Source organism: Pseudoliparis swirei, chromosome 23 (genome assembly GCF_029220125.1).
Source record: "Pseudoliparis swirei isolate HS2019 ecotype Mariana Trench chromosome 23, NWPU_hadal_v1, whole genome shotgun sequence".
NCBI lineage: Eukaryota > Metazoa > Chordata > Actinopteri > Perciformes > Liparidae > Pseudoliparis > Pseudoliparis swirei.
Window position 1 is genome coordinate 5,372,829 of NC_079410.1, and position 19,288 is coordinate 5,392,116.

General features: G+C 40.4%; 1 protein-coding gene across 3 annotated transcripts in view; it reads right to left on the bottom strand.

Annotated features, from left to right (window-relative positions):
- The window catches only part of elfn1a (extracellular leucine-rich repeat and fibronectin type III domain containing 1a), a 74,500-nt gene that overhangs the window by 11,536 nt on the left and 43,676 nt on the right, over window positions 1-19,288 (bottom strand). For 2 of the 3 annotated variants that reach the window (XM_056408003.1, XM_056408001.1), the window contains exon 2: window positions 12,051-12,141. The gene's annotated coding sequence lies outside the window, so the exon portion shown is untranslated. Of the gene's footprint in view, window positions 1-12,040; window positions 12,142-19,288 lie in introns of all 3 variants that reach the window. The other variant, XM_056408002.1, reaches the window with a different exon arrangement.

The following is a 19,288-nucleotide window of genomic DNA, read 5'->3' on the forward strand; positions in this document are numbered from 1 at the left end:
CTTGGTATTCCACGCAGGTGTCATACTTTGTAAAACTTTAAATGACTTACTGCCCTGCCATCTCTTGTAAATTCCCAATATCTCACTCTATTGTTCTTCAGTGTATCAAGAGTTCTTCAGACCGAGCACGAGTCGCGCTTGGACGAGTAAAAAAAAAAAAAAAAATCTCATTACAAAACTAAAAGCTCTACTTTGGGGCGACACCTCTCTGTAAAGTATAGCGTGGAATCACGCCGCACCGATGCAGACAAAAAAAAGCCTGCAGGGAGAATGAAAGCCGTTTGGCAGAATGAATCAGAAAACAAGGGGAGCAGAAAGGTGCTTCCTGCTCGAGCGTGCACGACGCCGATTTTTTCTTCAAAAACGAGTGCTGTGAACTCGGCACTGAACTGTATTCTGGAACCCCAAACCCCCTCGTTCAGCTCCACGGGATGCACACTGAAGAGGGGCAACACAAAAAAAGGCCAAGCGGGCGCTGGAAAGCATTTATCAAAGAGACGGGAGCGAAGCCGGAGTTTAATTTAATTCAGTACGTTTTGAGAGTGAAACACAAGTTTGAATAACACCTTAAGGTTTAAATGCAATTTTCCAGGCCATCAACTGACCATCAGCTCGGCACGTTATTTTGGCCTCCGAGCCGAAGCGGCTGCCGGCCTCTCTTGCTGCTGACTCATGACAAGTCGGGCTAACGCGGGAGGGCTGCCGCCGAGCAGCCCCGGGCGCGACAGGAACTCGTGGAAAAACTCACCGATCAGGTGGATTTAACAGGCTCGCTGGGCGTCGAGCCTCTTTACGTGTTTATTAAAATCTTATATTTAGAGAATATGCTGACAAAATCTGTGATGAGACTCGCTCCCCTCCCCTTATCTTTGTGGATTTCCCTCGTCCATGCTGAGCTGAGCTTTCCCCCACCAATTAACCTTCAGAATACGACCGGAGCTAATTCAATTTCGCTGTATTGCAGCACCGTGCGTCTGACCGGCAGCTCGACCTGCCCTCGGTGTTCTGATTGACAGGCTGCGGGAGGGCGGAGCAGCCGTTCCCCCGCGTCGGATGACCGCCTGGAACATATTGAAAGACATCCGGCGAACGCGTACGTAGAGCAGTGGATCACAGTTTAAACAATATAAAAGATTCTGTTGGGCTGATCAATATTGTACGCAGATGAATCGGAGAAAGGCTAAATAAGCTTTACGTTGGTGCGGCGCTGTGATTTGTTAACGCAGTGTCAAATACTGAAGCACAAGAACAGAGCTTCAACATTATTATATAATAAAAGTAAAAGTAAAATGTTCTTTGACCATCCGGCAGGATGAGGAAGAGAACATTATGACATTGAGATTATATATACGTACACTATCGTTCAAAAGTTTGGGGTCACTGAGAAATGTCCTTATTTTTCAAAGAAAAGCACAGATTTTTAAATAAAGATAACATTAAATTAATCATAAATACTCTCTATACGTTGTTAATGTGGTAAATGACTATTCTTTGGTGTTTAATGAAGTCTCTACATAGGTGTGTAGAGGCCCATCTCCAGTGTTCTAATGGTACATTGTGTTATCGCCTTAGAAGACTAACGGAGGGGTAGAAAACCCTTTTTATGTGAGCGCAGCTGAAAACAGTTTTGCTGTTGAGAGAAGCTCTAAAACTGGACTTCCTTTGAGCGACAAGTTTGAAAAATAAAATGTATATTTCAATAAAAAAAATCATTATTTCTAACCTTGTCAATATCTTGACTATATTTTCTCTTCATTTTGCAATTCATTAGATAAATAAAAGTGTGAGTTTGCATGGAAAACACCAGATTGTCTGGGTGACCCCAAACCTTTGAACGGTAGTGTAAGAGTTAGCTTTTTAAAGACTACGTTTGAAGGTTTACAGCTCCTTTTTACAGAACCCAAAAGGTGTAAGCTATCACCGTTGAACAAGGTGACGAGAAAAAATCAATCGGCGCAAACAAGGATGTTCGGAAAGTCTGACTTTTCCCGACGCTGCAATCTGATCTGGAATGAAAAGGAAACCCGAGGGAGGCGAATGGAAACAACCGCCTTGTGCGACGGCTATACGTCGAGTAATAAAACGTTGAAAGGGAAGTTATTGTTTCTGACGAGGAGAATTCTCTCAGGCTCAATGAGGGGCCGCGGATGCAACAGGAAGCTCGTGCTCCAGTGAAAAAGGTTTCTCGGGCGCGCCGCAGGAAGCGAAGCGTACCCTTGAGCAAGATCCCAACGCTAGATGACAGGTACGACACCGGGAGGACTTTCACCCCAGTTAGCGAGGGAGGATGCACCAAATAAATGCTTTGAATGCTAATGGCCATTAGCGGGGATGAACACATATAAAATGCTCTGGGAATATTGTGTCATAATTTGCATTTTTATTGCTTTTTTGCTCATTTGAATTCACCTCCACAAATGTGGGCGGGGGAAGAAAAAAAACCCAAAAGAAAATGTTTTTTTACTCTCCACAAAGGGGAATTATTGCAATAAACAGTGGTTACAAATAAGCCCCTTGTGCTTCAGTAGCTCTCACATGCAACACTGTGGTTGTCACAGCTATAACAATGCCATTCACGTTTTCTTCACACATATGCCTCGTCCCTGGCAGAGATTTCATTCGAATACATCATTCACTATTTAAGGAAGCGAACGCTCTAATGAGCTTTTTAACAGCCGGTTCCATCACCAGCATGGATAAATACAAGTCCTCGATTTATATATATATATATATACATAAAAAAAAAAACCTGGCTGTGTTTCACAGATGCTCCTCGACAACATTGCCTTTTTGCAGACTTCTTGCAAAATACTTGTTCAAGGGTGTGTAGTCAATAAATGTCATCTGTGCCATAACCTGCTAAGGAGACGAGGCAGAGGCAATTATCATTCTACAACAAAGTAGAAAGGTCACATGACAAGATAGATTACATAGCGGGGAGACGCCGTATGTGACGGGATTAATCATTTCACCCATGAAATCTGCTCTTTCCACAAAGTAGAAAGAGAAGATTTCAGTCAAATTGATTCAGTTACACAATTTACTCTTAAAAGAGACTGCTCTTTATCTATTACACTGAGGATCTATCTTAACCATTAAGAGCTATTCCAGCTGTTTATCCATTCCTTTTAGCCACGTTTTTTAAACCATGTATCTCATAAGTTTAGCTATATATTTTAACCATGTATCTCATATGTTTAAATATCTATTTTAACCATGTATCGCATATGTTTAAATATCTATTTTAACCATGTATTTCATATGTTTAAATATCTATTTTAACCATGTATTTCATATGTTTAAATATCTATTTTAACCATGTATCTCATATGTTTAAATATCTATTTTAACCTTGTATCTCATAAGTTTAAATATCTATTTTAACCATGTATCTCATATGTTTAAATATCTATTTTAACCTTGTATCTCATATATTTAAATATCTATTTTAACCATGTATCTCATATGTTTAAATATCTATTTTAACCATGTATCGCATATGTTTAAATATCTATTTTATCCATGTATCTCATATGTTTAAATATCTATTTTAACCATGTATTTCATATGTTTAAATATCTATTTTAACCATGTATTTCATATGTTTAAATATCTATTTTAACCATGTATCTCATATGTTTAAATATCTATTTTAACCTTGTATCTCATAAGTTTAAATATCTATTTTAACCATGTATCTCATATGTTTAAATATCTATTTTAACCTTGTATCTCATATATTTAAATATCTATTTTAACCATGTATCTCATATGTTTAAATATCTATTTTAACCATGTATCTCATAAGTTTAGCCATCTATTTTAACCATGCATCTCATGAATTTAGCTATCTATTTTAACCATGCATCTCATAAATTTAGCTATCTATTTTAACCATGTATCTCACAGGTTTAGCTATCTATTTCAATCATTAATTGAATATTTAAGCTACCTATTTTGATGCTAAGCCTTCATTTGTTATAGATGACTCGATATGTGGACTTCTATATATTGTAGCGACCCTGTAAAGTGGGTTTTGTATTTGTAGGGGTCCGTCGTCTATCACAGGGAGGCAGCGTGCACGCTGCTCGAGGGGCGTGCCTGTGATTGGTGGAGCAGAGGGGAGGCGGGGTTGACCTGTCCTGGGTTCAGAAGTTGAGTATGTTAGACGAGTACCATGTTGATATTCCTGTTCGTGCTTTAGAGAATAAGAGCTCCTCGTCAGTGTGTTGGAGAATGCTGACAATAAAGTATTCCTTCAAGTGTGGTACCCGTCACCTGTATCCTCTGTTTAATATGCTCCGGGCTTCCAGCTCACGGCCACGTTGACTTCCAGCTAACCTGGATACACGTGAATCTTGATCGCAGACAGCTGGAGACAAATGTTGCCCGTGACTTGGATACATTTAACGTATTGACTAATCTACTCTCATCACTAATCTGTTGTTTTCATAGAAGAGGTTTATTACACCTCCGATAGCTTTTCACGACCCGCAGTCGTGACACATTACCGCCCAAGTAGGACAGTCAGACACTGATACTAATCTATAATCCATTTGAGGTGCAACCTTCAAGCTGTAAGGGCTATTATCTGAAAAGGGATACGGGAATGAAGAAGCACAGGGGAGACGGAAAACACATGAATCATCCTGATGAGGTCACTTCCTGTTTAATATAGAAAATAAACAAACACAGCAGGATATGATGGGAATTATAGCTCATGTTTTTAAAAAGTGATGTTTTGAATAATGAAGTGGGGCGGAGACATATTAAAACGTACTGAAATGATATCTGCAAAAGGTTTATCAAATGATACTGTGGCAAAATGGTTCTCATTAGAGCATCTCATCTCCTGCGAGCTTGTTATCTTACAGAGCGAAGAAAACTTCTTAAGGAAAACGACTAAACAAGATTCAAAGTGAGACAGATGAGATCAGTTTGAGCTCCTTATTGTAAACAGTGAGTCACATTACATTTACTCAGTCGTGCCCATCAAATGTATTTAAAGACTTGTTTTTACAGCATGTTTCATGCCTCTCAAACGAGAAAAAAAAGCATCATATTGGATAACGTCTTAGAAAAGAAGAAAAAAGTTAGTCGTTAAAGAGACGACAGAAGTGAAGAGCTTGAGAAGAAGAAACGGAAGCAGATGACCAGAGATCTTTCTTTAAAAGGGGCGTGGCCTCAAGGTTTTTAATCCTTCTCTGTGCGGGCGATAAACCCGAGCCTCAATTATCTCCTCCTGTCTCACTCAGGAAAACGTGATTACAATATGTGTTGCACAACAACAGGTGGAGTTACCTCGTTTTATTTGCTCTCGTTTGACCAGACACAGGAGAGGCTTTCGTCTGACTGACTGAGTGGCATTTAATGAGAGGAGAAGAAGTGAGGTTTCATGATTTCAGAAGCGCTATCATCGATGTGGAAAGAGCTCCAGGAGGGAGCGGGGTCCGTAACGACCGGCTGACAGCTGCCTGTCAGACCTGCGCGGCCCTATCGTAACTTTCATTAATTTCCTTCCACGATTGCCTCCCTCACCGCGAAGTCGCAGCCCGGCTGCACGAGCACGTCTTCATGAACACAGATGACATCATTATTAAGAGCCAACCCCGTGTTGATTGGCTGTATGGGTTTATACGGGCTCCAGAAGGCAATCATCGGAGTCTCCTTTCGGCTTTGTTTACAACGCATTTGTAGGAAAGATGCATTGTGGGCAATAATTGGTTTGTTTTTTTGCATAACCTTATTGTTCCATATGGGTTCTGGAGATACTTCATATTGTTTTATCGCCTTGACGCCTCGTGCCTTTTCCTAATTGTATAAATGCAGTGAATGTTCATATTGCTGTTGATAATCACAAAGTAACGTCATTATAGGGAACATACACTGTACGTTTATTTGCCTGCGAATGACCTTTTTTTCGTGAACAAAAGGAATATAAATGTATTCATGCACGGCTCATAAAACATAATCTATATTTTAGGCTAAACTCTGAGAAGCGGCTGTTCTCTTAAAATGAGAATATCTCCACCTCGAAGGTATAAAAATAACTATGTAATGACTCATAACAACAAGAATCTCAATCATTACTTATGTGCAGAGAGACCTTGGTGACGGCAGCATTGTTACACACAAAAAAGTCTATCATGCACACAACTCTCAGTTTAAAGCAGTTAAAGCTTTTTTATTTCGTAAATACCACTATATGAAAAACAAACGACTTCACAGAATATTTACTGAAGACATGTCCCATCTAATTTGGATCCACTTATCTTCTGCAGGGCAACGCCTTTAATCTCAGGGCGGCCACATCTCCTGTAGATGATGCTCTCACCCCATAATGAATGGGCTCAGGGGGCACGGAGTGAGGAACGTGATCTCTTGACATTACACTACATTAGGGCTGATGACACTTTGACGAGAACAGAAGCACCGAGGAGGCACTATTGTCTCTCACGCTGATCGAACGTCGCGGCAATGAAGTGATCGCACCAGTCGTCAATCAGAGAAGTGCAAAGCAGCCTCTTAGCCCTCTGAATATGGATCGTGCTGCCATGCAGGGTGTGGTGCGTTGCATCGCTCTCGCCTAAAGAGACGGGACGCTCGTATATAGTCACCATGTTCCACCAGCTTGACGTCCTAGGAACAGATTAGCACCTCAGTGGCACATGCACGACACGTACTTATGGTATTTTTGTAATTTGGCTTCCTTGAGGGAATTTTACTTCTTGATTCTTGTTGTTGAGTTAGTACTCATGGTTAAATGCACTTATTATAAGCTAAATGACATGTAATGTAATGTAATGGTAACTAATTCACTCCTGCAGGGACATAAACCAATGCTTCATTTACAACCAGTGGTTGTTCCACGAGTTGATGCATCAAGCTTGATTGATATCGGGCTATATGAAATAAACTGAATTGAATCGAGCAAAAATGCGAGCAAAAAAGCGAAGGAAGGGTTAAATTCCTTTGATGAGGAGGGAGCCCAATAATTGCCGACCATACAGATGTTCTATAATCACTTTATGTGGCCAGTTTAAGGCTCCCTCATGGGATCCGTGTCCCTCGCAGGCTAATCCATGATGCTCTTTACGGTAATCCATTCAAATAACTCTCCTCTAGTACCATCAATTAGGGATGCGGGCTGACGGAGGAGGCTGGCACGAGGCAGCCTGATGGGGATGAAGCAGACCAGATAATGATCACAGTGATCAATGATGAAGCCTGGAGGCCTTTGAGTAGCGTCGAGTAAAGACTTCAGGACAGATGCAGAAAACAATCACATGGTCAGATGGTGACGTGCACTTTTCTCGTACTTTTAATTTTTCTTTTAATACTTTTAATCTTAGATTTGTTTTTTTACATTTGTGTCTTTTCCCACACAATTAAATGAAAATTTTCTAAAATCTGAATATATTTCTAAAAATAAATTCATGCTAAATGAATATTCTGTTCACCAGATTATAACCATCCAAAGTTTTGGGGATTTTATAATAATATTTCGTCACAGTAAGGGATCATGGATTGTGGTTATGACTGTGAGTCAGCGGTTAGCAGGTCTGTCTTTCAATCAAGGGGTTGCCGGTTCAATCCCCACCCTAGTTGATGTGTCACTTAACCCTGAATTTCTCCCAGTAGTCGTGTCTACGGAGTATGAATGCAACATGATTGTAAGTCGCTCTGGATATAAGCGTCAGCTAAATGAAATTAAATCTCAGGAACCTCTCGTGAATAAATCAGACCAACCTGATTAGGAGTGTTTCTGACAGTGGGCTTTTCCTCCTGTGGCACACTCAGTTAAGGAAAGTCACTTATCTCTGCAGGGCAACTAGGAGTTATGGGTCCCCTTAAAGAATATTGGTCTAGACACACTTTCTTTCATAAAAAATAAAATAATTAAACTGGGAGTTTGGTGGTCCCTCTCCAGCTGTGGGTTCACACACCCGCTAACACATGGGCTAACTTCCACCAGCAGCAGCAGCAGTAGCATCAGTAGCAGGGCTCTTAAGTTTTGAAGACAGGCAAGAGTGACATTTCCATCAGCCCCCCCCCCCCCCCCACCGCAAAACGAAATTTTCGGATATCAGTCAGTCGCACGCAATTCCAGGATGCTTTATTTTCATTGGTTGCTGGATTAAATCTTACCCAGATACAACAGATACGTTTTTTTTTCTGATTGGCAATTGTGTAGCCCATTTCTTTTTTTGGATTGGCTCATAAGTGGCACCTCACAGCAGAACTCCAGGGGAGCGCTTGATTCCTCCACGGTGAGGGCAGCGCGGCTCATGTTTGCGTGCTGCGGCACATTAAAACATTAAATAGCCGAGAGTTTTTTTCAGCGTGAGAAATACGATGTGTGGCGGGAGTGCGTGACTTAAGACCGAAATGCGTGAGTCTCACGCTCAATGCGTGACACTTGAGAGCCCTACAGTAGCATCAGTAGCAGTAGCATCAGTAGCAGCAGGAGTAGTAGCAGTAGCATCAGTAGCAGCAGCAGTGGCAGTAGCATCAGTAGCAGTAGCAGGGGGGGTGCAAGTGACTTTTTTTGGTCCCGATGTGACGGAGATCGGAGTCGTGTTAACGCGACACGTAGAGACAGAAATGACAAGCTGCTGTAGAGACGACCAACAACAGACGTATTGGAAGCTCATTCTGCGCATGCGTTAAATGCGTTAAAACAAATTAACTAATTAATCCTGGAATTTAATCATAACGCGTTAACGCATTATTTTTCACAGCACTAGTTTATATATATAAATATTTCTGGACAGTTCGACATGGGAGAATTCCCTTTGAAAGGCGGGGGAGGGTTAAATCAAAAGGCATTCGATTGATCCAGCACTCAAAATTCATATTTAATGTGTCCAACTGGGGATTTTTTTTTAAAGCTGTCCAAACATGTCTTTCCCGATATGATTTTCAAGGATAAGGAAAAAAGGGCTTATTGTCTCTCAGCTTCTAGTTTAAATCAAAATGACATAAAGAGCCGCTCCCACCTGAAGGGGGGAAGATGCATCCGAAGTACAACCACAAGGGGATTCTTTGGTAAATGATGACTCCGAAACCTGAAAATTCAATATCCATTTAAGTGCTTTCTGGCAGAACTCGCACACTTAATGTCTCGTTGCAAGCTGATTTAGATGATAATACATAAAGCACTGAATACATTATCTGAGGTCTAAGAAACGGTTCTCCAACAAGTCTTCATTATTTCTCCATAGCTTTGTTTTTTACCGCCGTTAATATCGCGCCTCTCCATTTTGAGATTTGTTTTGGTGAGGTTTTATTTTTATTTAATGGCCGCATCACGAGTCAAGTATTGTTTTACAAGTTAAAATTAAAATACATATGTTTATATATATATTTATACTACTCTAGTAGCCCCGTGAGGTTCGATTGCTCATTTCAGAACATAATGAGTTGTAATTATTTTCCCCGCTTTGAGTTTTGATCTCAGTACACCTCGGTTATTTTCTTCTTCTGCCACAGGAAAGTAAAGAGCAAGAGGAAAGTGTCACATTTAGACCTAAACTCCAGCGCCGCTGACACGAGCCTTGAGGAAGCCAAAGGGCATTTCGGCTTCTCTAATTTACATGACACACCAGCTCGGTAACAAGTGAGTCGGTGAAACACAAAGGTCGGGCAGGTCAGGAACATGTTTTTCTCGAAAGTGAACCGGTGACGAGTACTTTTCTAAGGGCGCTCGTTAATGAGTCCTATATATATATTTATATATACATATATATATATATATATATATATATTTATAATATATATATATTTATAATATATATATTTTTGTATATTTCACTAAACAAACATCAGGCCGTGAAATAACTAGTTTGTTGGTCGGTGAAAGCAGAAGAAAAAACAACCTTCTGTATAATAAAAATACATTTAAAAGGATCACATGTTGGTAAAATGTGTAATCGGTTATAGACGTAATATTCAGAACTAACTCAAAGCAGATTGCAGCTCTTCGATCTTAATGTGTCAGGAAATGTAGTTTTTGTGTCTCGTTTCCTGTTTTATTTTGAAGTCCCCTTCTCTCACTTCCTGTCTCTGTGATTGTCTGCCCTGTCCCTAAATGTTTCCACCTGTGTCTTGTTTCCTGTCTTATTTTGAAGTCCCCGTCTCTCACTTCCTGTCTCTGTGATTGTCTGCCCTGTCCCTGATTTTTTTCCACCTGTGTCTTGTTTCCTGTCTTATTTTGAAGTCCCCGTCTCTCACTTCCTGTCCCTGTGATTGTCTGCCCTGTCCCTGATTGTTTCCACCTGTGTCCAATCACCTGCCCCTTCCTTCTGTGTATTTAAACCCTGTTCGTCTCATTCTCCAGCGTTACTGGTCAACTAAGGCCTGTTACGCAACCACCTGGTCGGACGGGGGTCAAACTCATTTATTGACACGAGTAGGGATGAGAATTGATATTTTTTTTATTTCCGATACCTTATATTTCCCTGCTTATCGATTCGAGATTCCTTCGATCTCTTATCGATTCTTTTTGGGCAAGGGAAAAAAAAAAAAGAGCGGGTTTATTTTTTATTATTTTCTTTTATATAACACACAACACACATACACATTACACATTTACTTTTTTTATTTAAACAAAAACATTATATTCCTCTTGAACTTAAAATAAAAAATAAAACTTACATAACTTAAAAATGTATTCTTGTTTTAATAAAAACATGTTAGAAATTACAGTGCTCTTTTCTTTTTTTTTTTGGTATATGAACTGAACTAAAAATGAAACTAGTAGCAGTGCAAATACCACCATCAAATGTATATCAATTCAATCAACAATTTTTGTGCAAAAAAGCCATGTCTGTCGAGGATCCGATCCATCGATCTCCTCAGGATATTGTGTCTCCAGCTCAGGAGAACACTCTCAGATGGGAGGATGAACACAAAAGATATGAGAGGTGTACAAAGACGATGCTGTAGATGACCCTACCACCCAGACCACTGCCTCTGAACCGTGACTCTGAACATCACTCATAAATGGGATGGCGGAGCAATTTTATTATTTATATAGTGAAAGCTTATTTAAAATGAAACAATAAACAAAAACAAAAAATCTGAATTTGCTGAGCTGACATAAACATTAAGAGGAGGCAAACACTACCTCTGATCAATGCAGTGACAATGGTGGGAAGAAGTAGCTAAAAGCTTGTAGCTATTAATAAAAATTTAATAATGGATAAAAATGGATAATGTTGTTAATAATGGGTAAACGATAAACGAACACGTTTGCGCCTGAATACACACGCCTCCAATAATTAATACCATCAAACCTTTAACCAAAAAAACTGACTTCAAATCCAAAACGAACGTGAATAATAATCAATGCAATGCGGAGCTCAAATGTGTACAAAACGAAAGAAGACAAGAAGAAGATCGTGAATGACTGACAGAAAAAATAAATGGCTGGACACACAGTGAGGTGGTTGGGATCACTTGGAGGAGATGAGATTGAGAGCAGAAGAGATGAGCTGCTGTTACGAGCTGCTTTGTTAGAACATGGTTGCTTCATTGCCATCTCATTCATGCGTTCATAAATGTTATGATATTTTCATTAGTTCTTCATTCAAATAGGAATAGATGGCATTACCGTCATTTAGTTTTGATGTTTATTTGTTTTTTCGTGTGAACTTTGTCCAAACTTGCAAGCCGTTGCCATGTTTTTGTTAGCCACGAAAAAACGCCACATGTTTGCTGCACAGAACGAAAAAAAATTTACCGACCGCTAAAAAACAATCGGTTGGAAGATCCCAAACCATCAAATTGTTCTAAACTAACATCAGAAGACACGAGTGGACATTTTATTTCTAGTTTCACTTGTGAGATGTTCTAATTTCAAACGGCCACCATTAGGCGTAATTAAAAGAGCAGATGACGTGTCCTTTGAGTGCCTTGTCTTTGGCGCTGTGCTTGTTATGTGTATTGATCAGAGGATTAGCGAAGGCTTCTCTCTGATCCTCTTAGGGCCCGTTTGCTCATGCAGAGCTGCAGTCGACTCTACGAGAGAAAGAAATACCTGCATTCACCTCGGGAATCTGGGTTGAAGTCCGCAGTGGGAGAAAGCATCCCTGGTGACCTCCAGCAGTGCGGATGTTCACCGATTCCTCCTTTTGAACTCTGAGAAGAAGAAGAAAATAAATGAAATGTCAAAGATGTCAATTCATTAAGTCATTTCCCTCTGGCTGGAGGTTTGTTGACCGTTCATATAACATGTTGGTATTTAAGCCAACACACACATTCAACCCATGGAGACCGGTGTTCATGGGGCTTGTGATGAAAAGCTGCTTCTTCAGAGGATAACCTTCTTTTGGCATTGCAGCCTCCGAACTGAATTCAACAGCATGAACGCTCCTGTTTTTTATTACTTCCTCTCATTTTTCTCTCTCTCCAGAAGAATCAGAACCTCATTAACCTTATCTTGCAAGCAAACAGCTTAATGGAATCCTGTGTTTCAGTGTCCGGTCTTGCCAAAGTTAGTTTTACTAATTAATCAAACATCCGCCCGCCCCCTCCCCCCCCCCTCCCTATCATATTAATGACTCACTGTAAAGTGAATGTGCGGCACAAACCGCCCGCAGAAGCTCAAATGGCGTCCGTCTTAATGCATTTTTTTTGGAAGTTAAAGTAAGAGGGAAAAGCAATGTTTTCTGCTTAGGAGAGATGGATGTTTTGTATTCACTACAATAAGTGAAATAGAAATGAAATATAATTTCCTCGTCTTTTATCCGCGCTTCGTTCCCGCTCTCAGGATTGTTTTTTTTTAACGAGTCTCTAACGACGCAAAACTGCCATTTCCCCCACCTATACATGCAGAACATATTAATATCTGCACGCGAAAGCTCCAGATTATTGCACAACCGGCATTCATATTACTCCTCTTGCTCCAGTGAAACTGTGCTCTCCTCTCCTGGTGACTCAGAGTGTGTGACATGCCGTTATCAGATGGAAAGCACGGGCAACAATTCAATCTCCCAACAATCGGTAATGGAAATCTGCAAAATGGGTAGATTTTCAGTAAATGAGAGGACAATAGATAATGCATTTCAATTAGCTGCTAAGGCGGCTATTTGCATCCCAGTGAAAGGGGGTGGTAGTTTAAGTGGCCCGAGGCAGCTGCCTTTCAGCAAAGGCCCCGAGACAACACAAAAAAACCGGCGGAACCAAGGGAAAAGGCGAGTTGGGGAGTCTTCAGCAGTATTCTTTTAATTACTTATCATAATGACTCCATTTAGCTGTTCAATGGCCCATTTTACGGCATTGAACAGGCATGGGAAGCTCTCTGTCCTTGGCAGGGACCGTCCTGCAGCTGCCCCTGCCTGTCACGCTTTAACCAAAAGGGAGCATTTCTCTTTTTTCTACCCCCACTCCGGGCTTTAAAGGGACGGCGCACACGTTTTTTTAAAGTAGGATTGTATGAGGTCTTTATCCAAAAGTCGTGTATTAGAGGGCAGGCAGCACCCCACCTAGTTTGGAGAATCAGGCATGGGACCAGGGGAGGACATTTACATATTTTTTAGGGGGCAATTTTTACCCCGACTGACTGAAATCCAGGGGCATTTAAAAAAAATTTGGGGGCACTTATTGAAACTTGTGAAATAACATATCTTTTGTTCAAAAATAATAAATATACTTATTCAGGCTTACAGTATGAGCAATTAATAAGATTATTAGGCAGTAGTCTAGGGATTCAGTGTTTTCTTAGATTTTTGTTAACAAAAAAAACATAAATCGGACAATCATATTAAATGTTATTCTTATTTCTTTGTGGTTATTTTGTTGTTATTGAATTTTTTAAACAACGATAAACAATTTAACTTATTTCTTTGTTTTTTTATAATTTCAACATTATATTTATGGATTTCTTAGGCAATACAGATAGGAGAGACAAAATAAAGAACAAAAAAAAAGTATTATTAGAGGAAATTATTGGGGCATTTTTTGCCTCTCCACGTGATATCCGGGGCAAAGATATATTTCTTAGGGGCAGTTTTGCCCTTTGCCCTTGTGTATTTCCGACGCTGCATGGGACGCAGAGTCATATGCTGCTGTGGATACAGGCAGCAGCTAAATGTAATTTAATTAAAGAACAATATCAATTTAAGTGTATGGTACATTCAGAATATCTATGTTTTTGGCTTTGCTGAGCTTAGACACGATTCATTTTTACTTCAGTTCCCTGTTGGTTATGTAAATAAATGTGAAAATAATGTAAATAGCATAAATTTAAAGCGATATTGTTTCTTTTAGGGGGCAAAAACAAGTTTTCCCGCTTCCCCAAAACACAGCAGCCATTGCTCTTTGTCCTTTCTGCTTCTCCAAATACCCACTACTATATATATATATACGATAATATAAGGTAATATGAGTCATATACGTACAGTAAAATGACAGTAATGAATAGGTAGGTGATGCTTCGGAGGAAGCGTTGTTCAGGTCACATCTAGAGGGAATGTATTATTAATTTATCTCATTAGAATAATGTTTCTACAATAAGGTGTTTGAACATTTTATTCGGAACCACAGCTTAATTACGCAAAATAATCTTTTCCTGACACTAACTAACAATATCTATTAATATCTTTAATATGAAATATAATGTAGCACCATCCAGACTCTCCTCTCTCTCTTCTCATAAGAACACGACGATGATGAGGGCGGGTCAGCTCGCAGCCCCCCCTCCCTGAGGTGCTAGGGTGCAAGAGGGGAAGGGTGGAGGTCGTGAGGAGAGCCAGACCCCATGTGGTCTCGAGGAGCCGGAGTTTCTGGCTCACCTCTGGGATGCTGACCCGGAGCATGGAGAGGTGGAGCTGTGGCACCGCTCGGACTGATTTCTGCCCAGCTGCTGACGTGCAGAGGAGCACACGTTCATGTGCCAGGACAGAAATAGCTCGCTGGAAATCACAGCTCCGCGCAATCAGAATTTAAATCACGTTTTACGTCAACTTTCTACCGGATGATGGTTTAGGAATGAAAGGAAAAATCTAATTCGTCACACGCCACGAGAGGGATTTTTAAGATTTGATATTCAGGAGTCTTTGAATAAAGAATGAAGTCAACATATTCAGAGAAGTAGTGACCCCCAAGTCAATGTATGTGTGCCTGACCGTCTTCATTAATGGAGGAGCTCAGTGTGCTTGAGTGTTGGGCAGAGTGAAGGCCTCACTTTTAAAACAAAGATAGGAGAGAGTGAGATTTTTTCGAAATGAGGTATGAAGGAATCAGCCAGGAGGTTACAGGATCTCATCCCCAAGCTTCACCATGCACACCCTCAATTTGCTCTTTGATACATTTGATATTAAGCAGTATGCATAAAGTGTGTGACTTATTGTCAGGAAGATGATCTCAACATTTATATGCACTACTGTCATTTTGGCCTTCATCAGCACGAATCAATCATTTCATTTCATTTATTTTACGGTACACAGTCTACCCAGGGGTGAATGTGTCAGTCTTAGCTATGAGGCTACATTTCAACCGTCGTCCCTGTGGCCAGATATTACAAGCCTTCACTAACGGAGAAAAAGATGATCACAGAAACATCATAAAAAGCAATAAACATACAGGTTTACGATCAAATACCGACCTCATCATAAAATTATTAAAGAAACATCATAAAAAGCAAACATACAGGTTTACGATCAAATACCGGCCTCATCATAAAATCATTAAAGAAACATCATAAAAAGCAAATCCATCCTGATGTTATGTTTTTTGTCTTGTTTGCTTTCGACGGACAACACACATCAGAGTCACTATGACGCTTTATTTCGTCTTTGTTTTTTCGAGTGATTCTTTTCCGCTAACCATTGTGCTTCAATCTCTAAATTGACAGTATTTCGGCAGAAATTCCGTTACCCGTGAACTTAACCGAGAGTGCAGTTTAATTGTTTGGGAACACTTTTGTTCGACACCGTGTTGCCTCTACAGGGCCGCAACTTACAATTATTTTCATTATTGGTGACACAATTAGACGAAAAGATTAGTTTCTAACATCAGAAACCAGTAAAAAGGGCCCTTCGCAATTTCCCATCGATCTCTTCAGACGTCGTATTTTGTCTGACCGACAGTCCACAACCCAAAGATATTTTAATTTACTTTAATGTGACACAAATATAAGCAGCAGATTCCCACGTTTTGAGAAGCTGGCGCCACAAAAATATGCCATTTTTGCTGGAATTTTTTATTAAAAAAAAAACTGTGTTCACATTTCAACGCTCCCCTGGAAAGGGAGGCGGCCGCTGGCCCATTTCTTCACAGGGAGGCGGAGGAACCTTCAGTGCACCATTTTGGAGTCCAGCTTTGAGGAAAGCACTTTTGAAAATGAGCGAGGTTTAAAATTTACCGGCTTGCGACTGCGAAGCCGATGCAAAGTGTTCACAAAACAAAAGAAAAGCGACTCCGGCTCTGTGAGGAGTCGGTGTCGCGCTCCTCGGTGAACCCGGCGAGCATCAGGTGTTCCCAACAACCACCGGGCAATTTAAAGAAAGCGTCCTTAAAAAATGCGCTGACCTCGGCACCGTGGGCGATGTCACGCCGCGCGCCGCTTCCCACCGAATTAGTGCCAAATCACTCCATGTCAAGGAAGAAAAATAAACCACATGAGCCGTGGTATAGCCCGCTTAAAAATAAAGAATGTGTCACATGTTGATGCCAGAATTATTGATTTTTTATCTCTGTCATTGCGTAAGCCAAATACAATGTTGACGGGTTTATTTCATGTCAGAAAATACCACGTGAACTAAAATAAATCGGTGTTAATTTAAGTGTTAAGAGGTGTTATAGATACTGGGACACTCCAGTCAGAGAAACACGTCTCAGATGATTTTGACATGATGACAAGGTTTAGGTGGCGATTACATTTCCTGTTACACACTCCACTGATCCCCAGCTGCCAATCAAGGAGGGGGGGGGGGGGGGTTGAAAATAAACCGGTGGTAAGAATGATATAAATACAATTGTTATAGGTTCAATATGGAGGATGATGAGGATGATGAGGATTTGTGTTCCATTAGTCTCTGTGTTTTTCTGTCCTTGTCTGATTGTTCGTACAGCCGGTTGTTTTGCTGTTATGTAACTTTTATGTATTTGTTGTCTGGTATCGTGTAACTTGTAAAAACTTTAAATAAAATGATTGAAAGAAAGAAAAAGAACACAACGCAGCATCGCATGACGCCGTGAACAGGGATCACTCACCGGGATGTAACTTAAACCCAGAGGTGGATCCGACCGACGGTGACGTAACCAAACCGCGTGAGGTCATGCGATTTACATTTTGATTGCTGATACTCAAAGACTTAAAGTTATTATTATTTATTTTTTTTACATCTGAGTGATTCTCAGGAAAAGCCTTAAGGTTCAGAAACGGAGAATCAACACAGCTACTGTCCCTCCAGGGAGAATAAGAGAGTATGCACTGCCTGTTGAACCCACAAATAACAAGCCTTGAGCAACACACACACACACACACACACATGCCTCCATTTAAGCACTTGTCCTTGTGTGTGTGTTTGCCCACAGTAAAACTTTGAAATTGCCCTCCTAAAAATTGATACGCAGCAATACTTACTGTGGCCTGAACCGTAGCAAATGCTATCTACAGTACACACACACACACACACACACACACACACACACACACACATTTGGAGACAGAATGGGTTTCCTGATAGCTTCATGAAAGCAAGATACTGGTGTGCTATTTCTTCACTCATTCAATATTTAACTGGCATGGCATGCTTTCTGGAGCACACATAATGATGTTGTAATGGCTCCACGGGAAAATGGAACATGGCCGGTCGTAGACTTAACTGGCAAAGTACAACACGAAACGACGTGTCGGGCGAAAGAAAAGAAGAAGAAAAAGGAAACCTGTGAGACGTTCTTCTTCTGCTGAGATTTGCTTTGCTTTTAAATGTTACACTCTCGTGTTGAAGCGTTTACACGCCGCCTCATCTGAGGTGAGAAGAAAGGGATGAAATATTCAGTTCAGTGATTCAACGATTATACAAGATTTTATTTGTGATTTACCGGTAAATAGGATTCTGCCAATTAGCCACCGACAAGTCATACACTACTCAGAGAATACTCGATTTCCTGTTGAATAACTTGCTGTTAATACACTGTTATTTGCTGTTTTTGAGTTTTCCTTTTTTTTCTAAATCACAGGTAATGAAGGAAATTTGACAATCATTGGGGCGATGAATCTCAGAATTATTTATTTTATTAAAAAGTAAGGCTCTCCCCCCTCATATATTGCACCTGTACAAATATGAAAAAATAAATAATAAGTGAGAAAAATGAAATAAAAAATTCTGCTCTTAAAAAATGTATGTAATTTGAAGGAATAAAATGTCTGACTGTATATAAACACAGCAGGTTTTCAGATTCAATAGTACCATTTAAACTCCATCTTAAAACATACTGTTTACACTGGCTTTGGGTTAATTAAAATATGTGTATCTTCTCTGTTTATTTATTTTATTGCCCCATCTTTTACAGTGTATAGCACTTTGCTTTTTTAACTGTTAAATGTTTTGGCGCCTGTTATTGCAAACTTGGTTTAATTGACTACTGTACTGCACTTTGTGACACTTTATCTGTGATTAGTGCAACATAAATAAACGTTACTCACTTATTTTATATTTCATAGCGTTACCCATGTGGTGTTCAACATGCTTTTGCAGATCCAGACCCTGAACTCAACCCTGAGAAAATATATCATAAATGTCATCCTGCATCACCTTGACAACCCACTCCTATACGACTGTGTGTTTAACTCCATGTTGATCATGTACAGCACAGTTATTCACGTTAATAGTTTGTTATATAATATTCTATTTGGGATCCTGACGCGTTGTAGTGTTGTGTGTTTTCCCTTCACATATAACAGCTGTGCCCTTAACCTTTGCCTCATTGAAGGAGGCCCCCCCGCTGTCAACAATCGGTTTCAGTGGTGCGTTCACGGTCTCCTGAGCTCTGTGAACAGGACGCACCTCGGGCTACGCGGGCAGGAAAAGCTATTACGTATAGCACAAACTCTCGGGCGGTTTCCTTCTGCCTGGGGAACCATTCACGTAGCGTCGGATACAGGAGTTTCTTCTTCGCTTCCAGGCCGGCTCTGAATAGTAATGAATGAGAAACCGAGCGGCTCTGTAAACACTTTGTGGAACAGACAATGTCCAGGAACTTCTCCGTAATGACTTTTGTCCTCCGGTCAAAGTCAGATCTCCTGAGTGACGCGCTCGATGATTTGTTATTATCTGGA